Raw genomic sequence first — 13,442 nt, 5'->3', positions numbered from 1 at the left:
GTTCAGGGGGTGGCAAAACTGTAGTATTTTGCAATTTGCATGTGAGGGGAAGAAGTAATAATTAAAAAAAACAAAACAAAACGAAACCAAAAACACTTCAGAGTACTTCCAAAACTCAGATCTCTGTCCTGAATAGGTTTTGGAAGTGTTTTCCTCATGTGCAGCTTTACTATTTTCTCAAAAAGAAAACAGATCTTTAAAGCAAACAGTGTAAGCCTAAACATTAGTTACGATTTGCTATTAGCAGCCATCTGTACAACAGATCAGTTCCACTTACTATGGGCAAAGATGTGATCTCCAGTTTACCCACAAGTAATCCTCAAAATTATGTTCCCTTTTTCAGCTGACGACACCTCTCCACAGCTATGCATGTCCTGCCGCTACAAAGACTATATTTGTAATAGAAAGACTTTACATCAAGGTACACAGCAGGCAGTTTGCCTTGCAATTGAAATGGTTAAATAGAGAAGCAAAATTTAAAAGGTTACACATATAAAAACAATTCCTGAATTCACACTGATGCCCCTGTTCTTCACTCTAAAGAAACATGAGACACCAAGCACAACCCATACAGTTCAGCTCTACAGCATGGCAGAGAAATATCAGGGACGTGTGCTAAGCAGATGGAATGATGGATGACAAAGTTTTAAAGTATTTCAACTTCTTATCTACCTCTTTGCAGTATACCGGGTAATAAAAATCAAAAAAAGCATCCCTTTCCAAAAGCTATTCACAGGCTCAGAGATAAGCAAAGCTCAGCACAGGGTGTGATCTGAACACATACTTATGGAAACATCAGCTTTCAACAATGTCTTATAACAGATTTTGGTTCTTGTTACTAATCTTCCTAGCTGGATATCATCCCCACAGAGTCATGATTACTGAGCTCCACAACTGTCACAGGCATGAAAAAGGAAGCTGAATATTGCTCCTCATTTCTTCTGATCTTTCTTATCACCCTCTGTTTCCCTCTTCAAGTAAACTCTTCTCATAATTTCTCTTCTTCCCCATGATTTTTTTTTTTTCCTTTGGTCTTCTTTCTGTTTCTCAGCAGAATAGATAGTGGCCTTAATAACAAAACAGCAAAACACTTGCATCTCTGCCATTCTGGTTCCCATATAGCTACGAGTCATAACAGTTAGGTTCAGCATGGCATGTATTCAAGCATAAAAAAAGGCCCAAATTTGACTGCTAGTAGAAGAAAGTAAGAACCTGTTTTCCCCAATTTGAAATCTGTTGTCATCAGAGAGAAGATGAGGATGTAACAGTACCAACACATGCTTTATTTCATTGTAGAAATGATCCTTCACCACTCTTGTTAGTAGGCTGCAGACATTCTCTTCAGGCTTAAGTACACTTGCCATTAAAGAAAGGTGTCACAGCACATTTACTTGCAAACCTTTACTGAAGATCATTGGCAGTCTCAGTAGGTGTAATGAATACCAACACCCTATCTCAGTCCCGCCTTGAAGACATCACTTCTTCTAGAACTTGACCATATATATTATTTTGTTGAACTACTATGTTAAATATGAGTGCCTTCCCTGCACTGGTAAATTTTGTCTATAAAAGAAAAGGAAGGGATCCAGGAAGTTACTTCCAAAAATTCTGTAAGCCTTTGTAGTTCATACCAAACCCAAAAATTCATGCTTTCCCTTACAAGCCTCTTTGTGGTGTTTTCAGCACCCCACTAGGATGCAACTTAAAAGAGAAGATGCTAAAGAATTCAGGTTTTCTAAGTTCTTTTCAAGAAAAGCATCACAAGATTTGGTTATTTTCAAGTTAGCTGCTGTCACTAAGAAAAGTGTCAGTCTTTCCCCCTTCCTCTCCCTTCCCTTTTTAAAAAATGGACTGTTCTGAAGAATTGCAGCAAAATTAAAGCAGTCCAAAGTCATTAGAAGACTTGTATTACTAAGCTTTGTGGACCATGAACTATCTTGAGAAAAAACAGAACTTTGGCTGTAAACAGAAACACATTGATAGCAAACGCAACAACGAAAGGCAACATCATGACTCCTGAGATGGTACCAAGTGTGGGAAAGCTCTGTTTGACGTTCTCAAGAGGTTGACTTCAGTGTCAGAAGCAAGTCCAAAAGGCTTACTGTGAATCTGGAGCTATCCAAAAGCTTGTAATGTCAAAAGCAACAAAGAGGACTAAAGGAAACCAGAATATTTAGCGCAAAGCATGCTGCCTGTTCTGCCCAAAAAAATATCTGGCATAGATCTTGTTTTGCACACAAGCCCAATATCATTGACCTCAAAGCTGAAGTAGTTAACTACATGAAGCCTGCTGGCCAATGCTTTGAAAGAATCTTCCTTTCTACATGCAAGAAAAAATAGCAGGAATTAGAAAACACTCCTTTTTCAGAGCACCTGCTGAGGGTACACAATATTGTCTCAGCACCCCTGCTATAAGCAGACCATAAGGAAACTAGAAGGGGCTAGGATACATCTTGTGGTAACATAATGCAGGCAAATAAGGCAATATGTTAAAGCAGCTGGATATTGTGTCATCATAAATTCTTGGCATGCACACGGTTCTAGTCCCTGTGCTATCTCGGCTCTCTAGCACTGATCCAATGAGCACAGCCAGAGTTCAGATTTTTAAAAGTTTGGATACATTTGGGTTTTGGCCTGTGAAAGACATCGGCAGGGCATCATGCAAAAAACTCATGCCATTTGCTTATTTGGGCATCACAGAGGTCTTATCAGGTGAACAACAGGCAGACACGTGCTGCACGTTATGAGTCATAAGCACACAATATGAATACAAGTTGTAACTGTCCTTTTCTCTTAGTTTCCATTATAATCATTTATGGATCATTTGGATGTCTTGAACTTGGCTCTAAAATCCAACAAGAAGATTGCAAACCGTGCATAAATAACCAATCAATTCTCTTGCCTGTTCATATAGACAGGCACCTGCCAAATTCTTCAGATTTCGAAGAGGCTTTGGCTAGCATGTCCTTAGTTATTTCCAAAATATTTTAATGAAGAAACTATGGAGATGTTCCCATATGCAGCTATTATCCTGGCATATTTACCTTTGCAGGAATGCAAGGCATAAAACACTATACAAAGGGCACCTTGTAGACACAGCTATTTAGAACATGACAAAAAAAAGCCCCAAATCACATACAGGAAGCTTATTGGCACTTCCTGCACCTACTGTGTTAGTGCCAGCAATCTGTAAGCTTTTTGTAGAGCACCTGCATCAAAAGCAGGGTGGAAGAAGGGGAAGGGGGAGAAATATAAATAAGTTATTGGCTCTCACTTACATAAAGAGTCTGATTGGCCTCAAACAGTTTACATAGTAATACCTGATGACTATTTTCAGTTTGAGAACTTCATTATCACCCACAAAAAAAAAAAAAAAAAAAAAAAAAGACAGCGGGCTTATTTATTTTGTCAAGATGAAACTGATAAGTCAGTTCTCTGCAACAGGATTATTTATCAGGAATGCCCAGGATTGATACCTGGGCACTGTAGGCCAAATTCTACTCATATATATGAAATTGTACCTGGTATACCACAGGCACTTAGTCTATCCCCTCCTATGTCACCATTCACTATTCCTTTAGCTTCTCCACCAGACAAAAAGATGCCCATACCCATACATATTCGGAGAACAGACACTACATTGGTCCACAGAGTACTGGTTTGTGGCTTTTCTTTTTTCATTTTTCTTCTTGTTAGCAAACCTGCAAGAAATACTACAGTAACAGATTCTTCTGCTTGTGAAAATTTTGCTTCAGTTGCTTACAGCAAGTTTTAAATAACACCACTGAAGGTCTGCACAGGCTGTCAGCATACACCCTCTTGCCATTGAAGTCCAGCTATGATAAATCCCATCTTGTAGAGTTGAGAGGGAACAAAATTTTGCTTTTTACCTAGTATTCTTCACCCTCCCTTACATGTTAATGTTTTTAAAAAATCCAACTATTGTTAGAGACACCACCATCCACTATCCCTTCACCTCCCCCTCCATATCTAAAAGTCAAGACCATTGACTTGAAGCCCAGTTCAAAGGCTACTACTGCACAGTACCCATATTTCACACACCATCTCCATGAACAATGCAGTTTTTCATAAGTGATCACACATATTGAAAGTTCAGGAAGCAGTTTTCACCATTTCTTTCCTTTAGCCTGAAAAAAAAAAAATTGCTTATTCACCTAGAAATTGAATAAGAAAAGCAACAGACTGAAAGAACCTGAGGGGGATAAAATAATTTTGCTAAGAACAACGAAATCCAGGGGGAGTGCAGAACTGCTGAGCAAGTACAAAGAGAGATAACAAAGATTAAACATCATCGCTGCTCATGCCCTAAAGTAGCGAGCCATAACATTTCATCAAGAGGTTTCCAAATGCTGTAAAATGTCTCAGAAGTTCCTATTAAAGAGCATAGCACCATTAACAAAGCTTACTAATGAAGGGCTGGGCTTTATAAGTTTGTTTTCAATGGAAACTGTGTGTTGAGACCAGCAAAAATTTAACACAAAACTCCTGAATTTTCACAAGTGTTCTTAAAACAAACTCTATTGAGAATACTCATGTACAAACAGTTGATATTTTAGTTTGGAGGCTGAAATAATACGTTTGATTTGGTTTTATTTCCCAAGGCCAAGAAGAAAATCTTTCTTTCTTGAGTCAAAGCAAAGCTTTGGACACAGGTCTTGCAGTTTTGCCTATCGAGTCCACATACAACCTCCTATTCTGTTCAATTTTACAATGTGACAGATGAGCATCTCTCAATTTCTCATTCATGCTACAGCTTTTCTACTTCACACACAAATAAACCCATGAAGTGATGGGGGGAACCTCTCCAGAAAGAGGAAGTTATCCATATTCTGAGAAGGTCACTGACTTGAGGCTGGGATAGCAGATTTCTAGTCTCTTCTCCAAGGCATCTCCAACTACTTGATATCACAAAAAAGCTCCCCTAGGGATATTGCGAGGGGTAACTTATTCCAGCATACTCTATAACACAAAGGCTAAGGAACTGACCTAAAATTGCTTTTGGTTTCAACATCTTCGCTGGTTTAGGCAATCAGGACTATGACCTGAAACTAGTTTTCATATATTCTTGTTTACTGCTCTCTAATTACAGTATCATGAGATACAAAAGGGGATGAGAAGGATAAGAAAAGTAACTTTTTAGTTTTCAATTCCTTTCTTCTGCAAGCAAAGACAAAACACACACTATTGGGATCCAGTTCTCCAAGTACTCATTTTTAAGTGCAACAGAAACATTTCACTCCACAGGGGACTCTGCTCAGCTACAAAGGTCTTCTCTCTCATAATCCCCTGGCATTACAAGAAATTGAGTCTGTAAAAGGAGGCTACAAACCCTACAAGCATGCACACTCACTGCATTATTTGAAATCACAAAAAAATACTCAACCAGGATTTATGGGACTAGTCCGTATTGTAGTCACACTTGCATTCACAAGGTAAACCAGGGCAAAGCAATTCACACCGCATCCTGGGTCAGACATCATTCTTTGAGGCTTGTTAACACATCTAGCCCTCCAGAGACCAGAACATCCCTTACTGAAGGAAAGGACATACTGAAACATTTAGGCCCTGACAGATCAGCAATTCTTTCTTTCCATCTGCATTTTTAAAACAAGCAGAAATCCATATAATTCCTCCTAAACAAAGCACTCATTCCTTTCACTTCTAGCAAAGCCTCCTGGTATTGCAGAACCTCTTTCCTCTACAAGTGCCAGCTCCCGCAGATGGTATGCACAAACATCAAATTCCTCCCAATGGTCACAGATTTCTATCTTGGTTCATCACTCCATTCCTTCTCACAACGCTGCAAGGTCAGCAGCAATTACACAGAAACCAAGAAAATAAACAACAGTGAAAACAGTAGTGTCCAAGGGAGAAATATACAGTTAAAGTAAAAAAAGCTGACAGTGACAGAATAAGGTCTGTTGGTTTCTTCTCCCCATAAAAAGAATTAGGGCTACTTCCTCTAACAGCACACATTTTATTCACATCTTTGAAGACTGACAACTCAGCCCAAGACATCTTGCAAAACTAAATCAAATTTCAATTTATTTTCTCTACATTTACATATAATCATTGAGAGGAGGAAGAATTTACATGTTGAAGCACATCTTTATTAGTGAAAGGGAAGTGAATGTGATATAATTGAACCTATGCAAGCCGAATCAATTCCATGCAGGTTTACTCTCAAGCCATCCTGGTGGGGAGAAGAAGTCAAGGCAGAAGTTTGTGTGCAAATATACCCTATATATATTTCCAACAGCACATATGTTCTAGTGGCTCAAATAATTTCTTTTGCTTAGCTTTCCTTCCCCTTTTCTCTTTGAAAAACTTGAATTTGCACACAGAACTCCATTTTGCTCTCTGTAGTAGAGTATGTGGGTGTTAGGTATTTCCATCAGTTCTTTTTTGCCTTTCTCCGAGATGCAAACACATCCACGCAGCACAAGAACCATTTGCTTCACCACAGTTTCTGGTAATCAGGACCTTACACACCCAGCCAGGTGCTGCACCAAGAGAAGACAGCACTGCAGTAAAACTGGGGGCAGAAGTGACACTGAAATGTCATAACTGTTCATCTTTGCCTGCCCCGAAGAATTGCTCCTCCCACCCAGTATCCATGCCTTGTCTTGATTTTTCAATCTTCAGTTATCAATAAAGCAAGTAAAAATTGCACTAGAAGCACAATGACCAAGATTACAGAATAAAAATGCTGCCAAACCAAAAGCATGACAAGTTGGAAAAGGTGAAGTCTGAAGATTACCTCTATTTCTGCTTCTATTCTGTCAAAATAGGAAGGCTTCTGATGTGTGAAAAAGACTATTTCCCAGCAATTCTCTCGACCAAATTCCTGCCACACATCTCCCTCCAGCACTCCCCTCCCATTCTCCACACACAGAGCAGCTGAGGCTTTTGTTTCTTTACATCAGCACAGAGTAGATGTACTTCAACCAGTAAATCTGCAAAAATACAAATCACAAACTATGTTCCCCTGATCTGCCATATATGTCAGGCAGTCTTCAGCTGAGACCCGCCAGAAGCCATAGAGAAGTCCTGTGCCAGGTTGCTGTAGTAGTAGCCTGCATGACCGCCTCTTTTTCACAGGCAAAATTAATGATCTCTGCTACCAATAGCTCATTTGAGTCTTTAATCACAGTGGAAATTGCTCCATAAGCCTAAAATTTATCTGCTGTTGACTTCTTGAGGCAATGTTACTTTGAAATGGATTAAAATTCCCCAGGTAAAGGAAGAGCTCAAAGTAATCATGTTACTTTTATGAAAAGTGTATAGTAAAGAACATAAAATGCTAGATATTGGGACTGCACTCCAAAAGGAAATTTAACTGCTTCAGGGAACACAGGATCAATGCTATTATTTATAGATGACAGTGTTGTTTACAGTAACTTTCTGCAACAAAAGAATAATGTTAAGGAAAAGAAGATTTACTTTAATTCCTTATATCAGTCTGACTTTGGGTAAAAGAAAGAAAAAAATAAATTGTGAACTTTTCTATATAGAACGGGTGGAATAGAAATAAAGGGCATTTCATAACATATTTCCATTTGATTTTTTTTCTCATCCTGCCTTTAAGCAATTTAATTCCAGAAAAAGAAGGAACACCACCCTTTCCACCACTATTTTTTGTATCTCTTTCCTGAAGACTTCATAACTCACTGCAGCAAGGCTGATACACTTACAGTATCGTGTATTTTGGGAGCATAAGAAGCTGAGGGTTAGCATGTCGCCTCTCAATCTTTCTTTCCCAATACAGGAGAGCAGTAAAGGTGTGACAACAGTAAAGGGGCATGGGTGGAAAAAGATGTAGGAAGCACCTTGCTTACGGTAACAACAGCAGCAGCACATCAGGGACCAGAGCTCCCAGCAAAGGGAGCAATGGCATCAGGAATCATTGCAGGCAGCAATAGGCTCCTCCAACTGTAAGATTTCAACAGGCAGTTCACATGAACTGTACCAACTGCCCTGACTTCAAAGTATTATTTGATAAGCAACAACAAAATAATACTTAGGGTATATGCCTTGTACTCCAGTTATCAATAATCCAGGCTCCCCAAAACACAGAGGTTCTCCAGCCAGCCAGTAAAGAAGAAAGTTTTTATCATTTCTATATGACTCGCTATAACCAGACTGTCTGATGTCCAGAACTTAGGCAGTAAATTAAATAATGCAAAACATGCTGGATTTGCTTAACTTAAGGTGCTTGTCTGCAAGTTGCATATGCAGTAGGTCTGACATATCTAGAACCTGTTAGACTGCACGTAGTCATACCGCTACCCAGGGTTTGTTAGACAGAAATACAGGAGTTCTGTTTAGTTTCAAGAGGTAAAAAGAAAGAAGTCATAACAACAACTGTCTGATTTCTTCTGCTATACAGTGCTATGCAATTTACTCATCTGCTCAGAAATAACATTCCCATAGGCTTACTTAACATCACAGACTGTCATGTCTAAGTACCTTATTTGGTGAAAGCTTCTTTACATTTCTCCTCTTTTCTCCCTGCATTTTGTCAGCTTGGTGAACTATCCAATACGGGGCGGGGAGGGGGAACCCAATTTTCCTTTTGTTGGCCAGACTACATATTGAGTTATACTCAGCTAATGAACTGAGTGCCTTCCATTATGAAATTACATTTCATTAATGTATTTGGCCTTAAGATAGTAAGAAAGGAAATACTGTTCCCATTCCATAGATGAGGAGTTGAAAGCCCTTGTTTCAGATACAGTACAAACACCGAACGGACAAGATTTAGAAACATAAATTTACTCATTTCACTGCAGAAACCAACTTCACAGATGACAGCAAAGAACATTAGCAACAACACTAACAGAGTCAGCACTCCTTCCTATCTTGGATAAGCATCTGCCCTGACTATTTGGCAATGCTTATGTCTCCCAGCATGAGCACATGGTACCTGTACAATATATTTCATACTTTCTTGTATCAGAGTTGCTGTTTTAAGTTTGCAAATTCAGGAAAGGCCTTATATTTGTTCCATGTTGTAGTAAACCTGAACAGGAAAAGCTGAACATTAGTCTATGTTCCTAGCAGCTTCTGTTTACCTGAAATCAGATACTAATCGGTCTTTGCATAAATTTCCCATGAGCATCAAGTGTAATGTGATATGCATTACATGCCTGAGACACACTTTCAGACAAAAGCAGACATCACCAATTCCTGACTATGCTGAAGGTTTGTTATTCAGGTTTGCTTGCTACTGTCAATACTGCTAAGCATAAGACAGCGAGATAGCACAAGTCGCTGTGACAGCTAAAAGGAGTAAGATGGAAGAGCCCATGGTCTCAGAGCAACCTCCATACCTCCCCTGTACTTCTAACTACAAACCACACAGAGCACAGTGCAGGAACTCAGCACACCCAGTTGTCTGATTGCCTCTTACTTGCTAGGCAAAGGCAGTTATCTCCTTGTGCCCATCTAATAGAGCAATGATAAACAATAATGACCTCCTTTTGTAAAATACTTTTAAATCCACAATTGAAAATTCTATACAATGTGGTGTGCGTTTGCTTCTTTGTTTTGAGTTGTTGTGTTTGTTTGGGGTTTTTTTTGTGGTGGTAGCTGTTTGATTTTTGTTTGGTTTGGGGTGTTGTGTTTTTTTCCGATATTGAGGGCTCCTCTATCTGGAATAACATTTTCAAGAACTGGTTAAACATACAAGATCCAAACTGAGAAAAGAGCCTATGCACTTGTTCTCTGATTGAAAATCATGCCCTTATTCTCTGAAAGCAGTTAGTATGTATCCACAGAGGGTTGGATGCGGCAAACGGTTAAGCATACTCTAACTTCCGTTTCAAGACAGAGTAGTAAAAGAGTTCTTAGTAACTTCAGAGAGAAATGAAGTCCTATCACAGCATTATGCTTTCCTACAGACAAAACACACTGCACGGAGGTCCATCACGACACAGCTACCTTTCACTTCAGGAATCAAGCACACAAACACCACACTGTGAAGTTGGAACAATTCAAAATCCCCACTTAATGTATCTGTGTGACAAGTTCTGAGGACTCCCTCAGCCCTCATGAAACTGGTGAGTTATCACCAAGTCCAGCAAACAGTTTGTTAATTTAGTTACTTAAAAGAAAGCAGCTGAGCCCTAAAGGTTGCCTGTGCCTGATTTAGACGTGCCAACACTTAGGACATACTTCTCCTTTTAATTCATGTAATTTTTAATATGTGACTGTTCCTTGTTCAAGAGCCACAGCTTCTCTTTATGATGCCCCTCAAAAATGACAGTGTACTACTCTATGAATATGTTTCAATTAGGAAGTGGGGAACTAATAACTTTGCAGGGCTCTCTGAAGATCCAAACAACTGTTTTCATTTCACAGCTCACTGATTTTTCAGAAGCAACAGAAAGTCCTGGAAATAAAATGGCAATACTTATTAAACTGTCTCCGTCTCACAGCCATTAAGTTTTTCTTATGCCCTAATGTGAAAACAACCCTTATGGATGATCAGCTTAAAGAATGGAATAAGCACTTCTGACCAACTAAAAGATCTACCCCCCCCCCCCCACACACACACTTTTTAACTCCTGAACCGCTCTTTACACTAGAGCCAAAAGGAAGTTCACAGTTGGCAAATTCACATCACTTCTGCTTGCCTTACAGACACTACTTATATAATCTGACTAGGACTTCCAGCAAGATCAACCTGTTACATAGGCAGCCTAATGGACAACAGGTCACCTGCAAACACAAAATAAGTTTAATTCATGTGATGTCACAGCAACAAGCTGTTCAGTAGCACGTGGTGTCAAACCAGACTCTCTCGAGCTTCCTTGATGCTTTAGAATCACAGCAAAGTCAGTCTGATCCCTTGGGAGGGTTAAGACACCTTTGAACTAACACACACCTTTGATGACCAAACCCCATCAGAAACAAAAGGCAGCTAGAACAAGGGAGCTGGAACAAAGCACTTTATAATACAGATGGTGCACAAAGGACAGTTTGGGTACTCATTACAGAGTAGTACAGCAAATAAACACCAGAAACTCTTTTCCCTTACCACTGCTGTAATGCTTAAAAGTCCCTTAATTTTTTTATTTACAAAACAATACAATCCTTGTATGCTAATGTTTACACAGTTTCTCTTTCAGAGCCATGTCTTCTCTCCCACATTTTTTCTTCCACTGGCAATTACAGAGAAAATAACTCCTCCAAAATATTTATCTTAATTCTCTTTAATTTGCCTGATAGCTTCTTGCAGTTCTGGAAACTGGTAAGTGTAGATACTTCACTAACTTGGTCACAGCTGTTTTTTCAAAGTTGAAGCATTGCTCAATTTTTAAAGAATCATGGGAAATTATCCCTCAAATTTAATTGGTTTTGGCCTTAGCCAAAGGGTTTAACACATTAGAATAAAATAAGTGGGAAGCAAGACATTGAAAAGAAACTTGTTCAGATTTGGAATAGAGTATTTGAAGTTCAGAAAAGCCTGCTCTGACATTGTTTGTCTTCCCTTTTTCTTCCCCCAATTATAGTCAGGGATCAAACATTAAAACAGCACCTCAAGCAAAGCTTGGAAAGGCCACTGCAAAATTTTTTATCTTGGCTAAAATTAGTATGTGCAAAAGGATGTTAGATCAATAGGAGCTACTGCTCCACTGGCCTCGATTTGTTTTGCCACCCATACTCAAAAAGCACTCACAGGAACTCGGCCTTTCCAGCAGTGACCCCACACCCCCTCTCTGTGTCCTTGTAAGGCCCAGACAAACTGTGCATCATCAGTTATGTACCTTACAAATAAACTGTGAATTAGTGTCCCAGCAGCAGATCCTCATGCAGAGGCTACAGCTGGTCCTGTGCTCCTCTGAGACCAGGGAAATCCTGCCTTGAACAAGCAGCGGAGTGGGTGCGTGGTGTCCCACCATGATAGCCAGGTGCAAGGCTAGAGCAGGAGTGAGCACCGCAGCTCCTGCAAGGAGAAGGAGCACCAGGGCAAAAGTGCATGGTGATTTCAATCACCAGATTGTTCCCTTTTCCCTCCCTCCCTCCCCTCAGGTTGCAAAAAATTAAAGTATTCCATGTGGTTTTAATAAGACAGAGGCTATTTTAGACTGTAATACAGATTTACAGTTTATAATGTAACAATCATTTGGCTTGCTGCTGATAAATCTCTCATGCATACACGTTACTCAGTACAGGTCAGTGGCACATCAAAATATCCCAAAGTTAGAAGTGGATATCAGCACATCTCCTTTTAGCTTATTTTATTGGGTTAGTTCTCCAAGAGCCAGTGGCCACCTGGACTGCAGTGTACGTGAGCAGAAAAGAAGCAAGCAAAAAGTAACATGTAGCACCAGACTTGGAGCACAGGCTTCCGTCTTTTCAAATAAATCACCAGTGCACCTCAAACTGAACCAAAGCACTCTACCACCACCTCCTTCAGTGCACTGAGGAACTTTAAAAATGTAATCTCTCTTTTGCATGTGGAATTCCACAAGTTTTGTGTTAATTTCACAGTAGAACTCCTCAGTGGGGCAGTTAAAATTAAGTTAAAGAGACCTGGCAGAAGAGACAGCCAGAGCTAGAGATACATGAATTTCAGTCAGCAAGGGTTACCTTGTTTTCTACCTTGACTCTGAATCACACAGCCCCAAAATCACTTTTAATAAATTCCTCATTAAGACCCTGACTTCTGCTTGAGCCAGAGCCTGCATCCTAGGAAAAAAGACTGGATATTTCAAAGTATCAAAAAAAATGATAGAGAACCCCACCCAACCAGATCATTTTTTATCTGGGAATAAGTTTCATTCACAAGGCTCTTTTTCCAACCTTCAAATGTCATTCTTTAAGTTTAGCTACATCACTTCTCAAATATTAAAAAATGACTATGATCATAAATCTTTCTGATCTAGATTATAGTAGCGGGCTTCATCTTACTTAGCTTTAAGTATCTAACAGACAGTTATCTAAATCCAAGTTAGCTTTCTGTGCTCTCTTCTGCATCAATAATAATAGAAAAGGTCCTTTTGGGGAAGATTCATCTGTTATCTTCAGACAGCTTGAAGTCTCTGAACATGTCAGCTTCAAACCTTCACCAAAAGCAAGCCCGGAAGACCAGCTTAAGCTGAAACAGCTAATTATTAGATACCTAAAGCAGGGTAGAGGGGATCCTACCCTTGTTTACAAAGCTCAGAGCACTCATAATGCTTTTACTAGATTAACTCATTTCAATTCCTCTAGTCTCTCAATAAAAGAGTTTTCCTCTACAAAAAAAAAAAAAAAAAAGATACTATTTTAGCTCTTCTCTGAAGCTCTGTGCTAGGAGTCATCTGTTTGTATGTCCCAGAAGCAGACTTGGCTTTTTGGCTAGACAAACATGCTGGACACTAATATAACCATGGCATAATGGATGCTTTGTTCTTGCCAATAGGGCTCTGAGG

At 39.5% G+C, this 13,442-nt stretch overlaps 1 protein-coding gene across 1 annotated transcript in view; it reads right to left on the bottom strand.

The window, feature by feature from the left end:
* Positions 1-13,442, bottom strand: part of KCNIP1 (potassium voltage-gated channel interacting protein 1) — a gene marked incomplete at both ends in the record, with an annotated part of 450,645 nt that overhangs the window by 389,814 nt on the left and 47,389 nt on the right. The window lies entirely within an intron of this gene.

This window comes from Vanellus vanellus (genome assembly GCF_965231255.1).
Source record: "Vanellus vanellus genome assembly, chromosome: 13".
NCBI classification, from domain to species: domain Eukaryota; kingdom Metazoa; phylum Chordata; class Aves; order Charadriiformes; family Charadriidae; genus Vanellus; species Vanellus vanellus.
The sequence above is the reverse complement of the archived record's forward strand: the minus strand, read 5'-3'. Positions and strand labels throughout refer to the sequence as shown.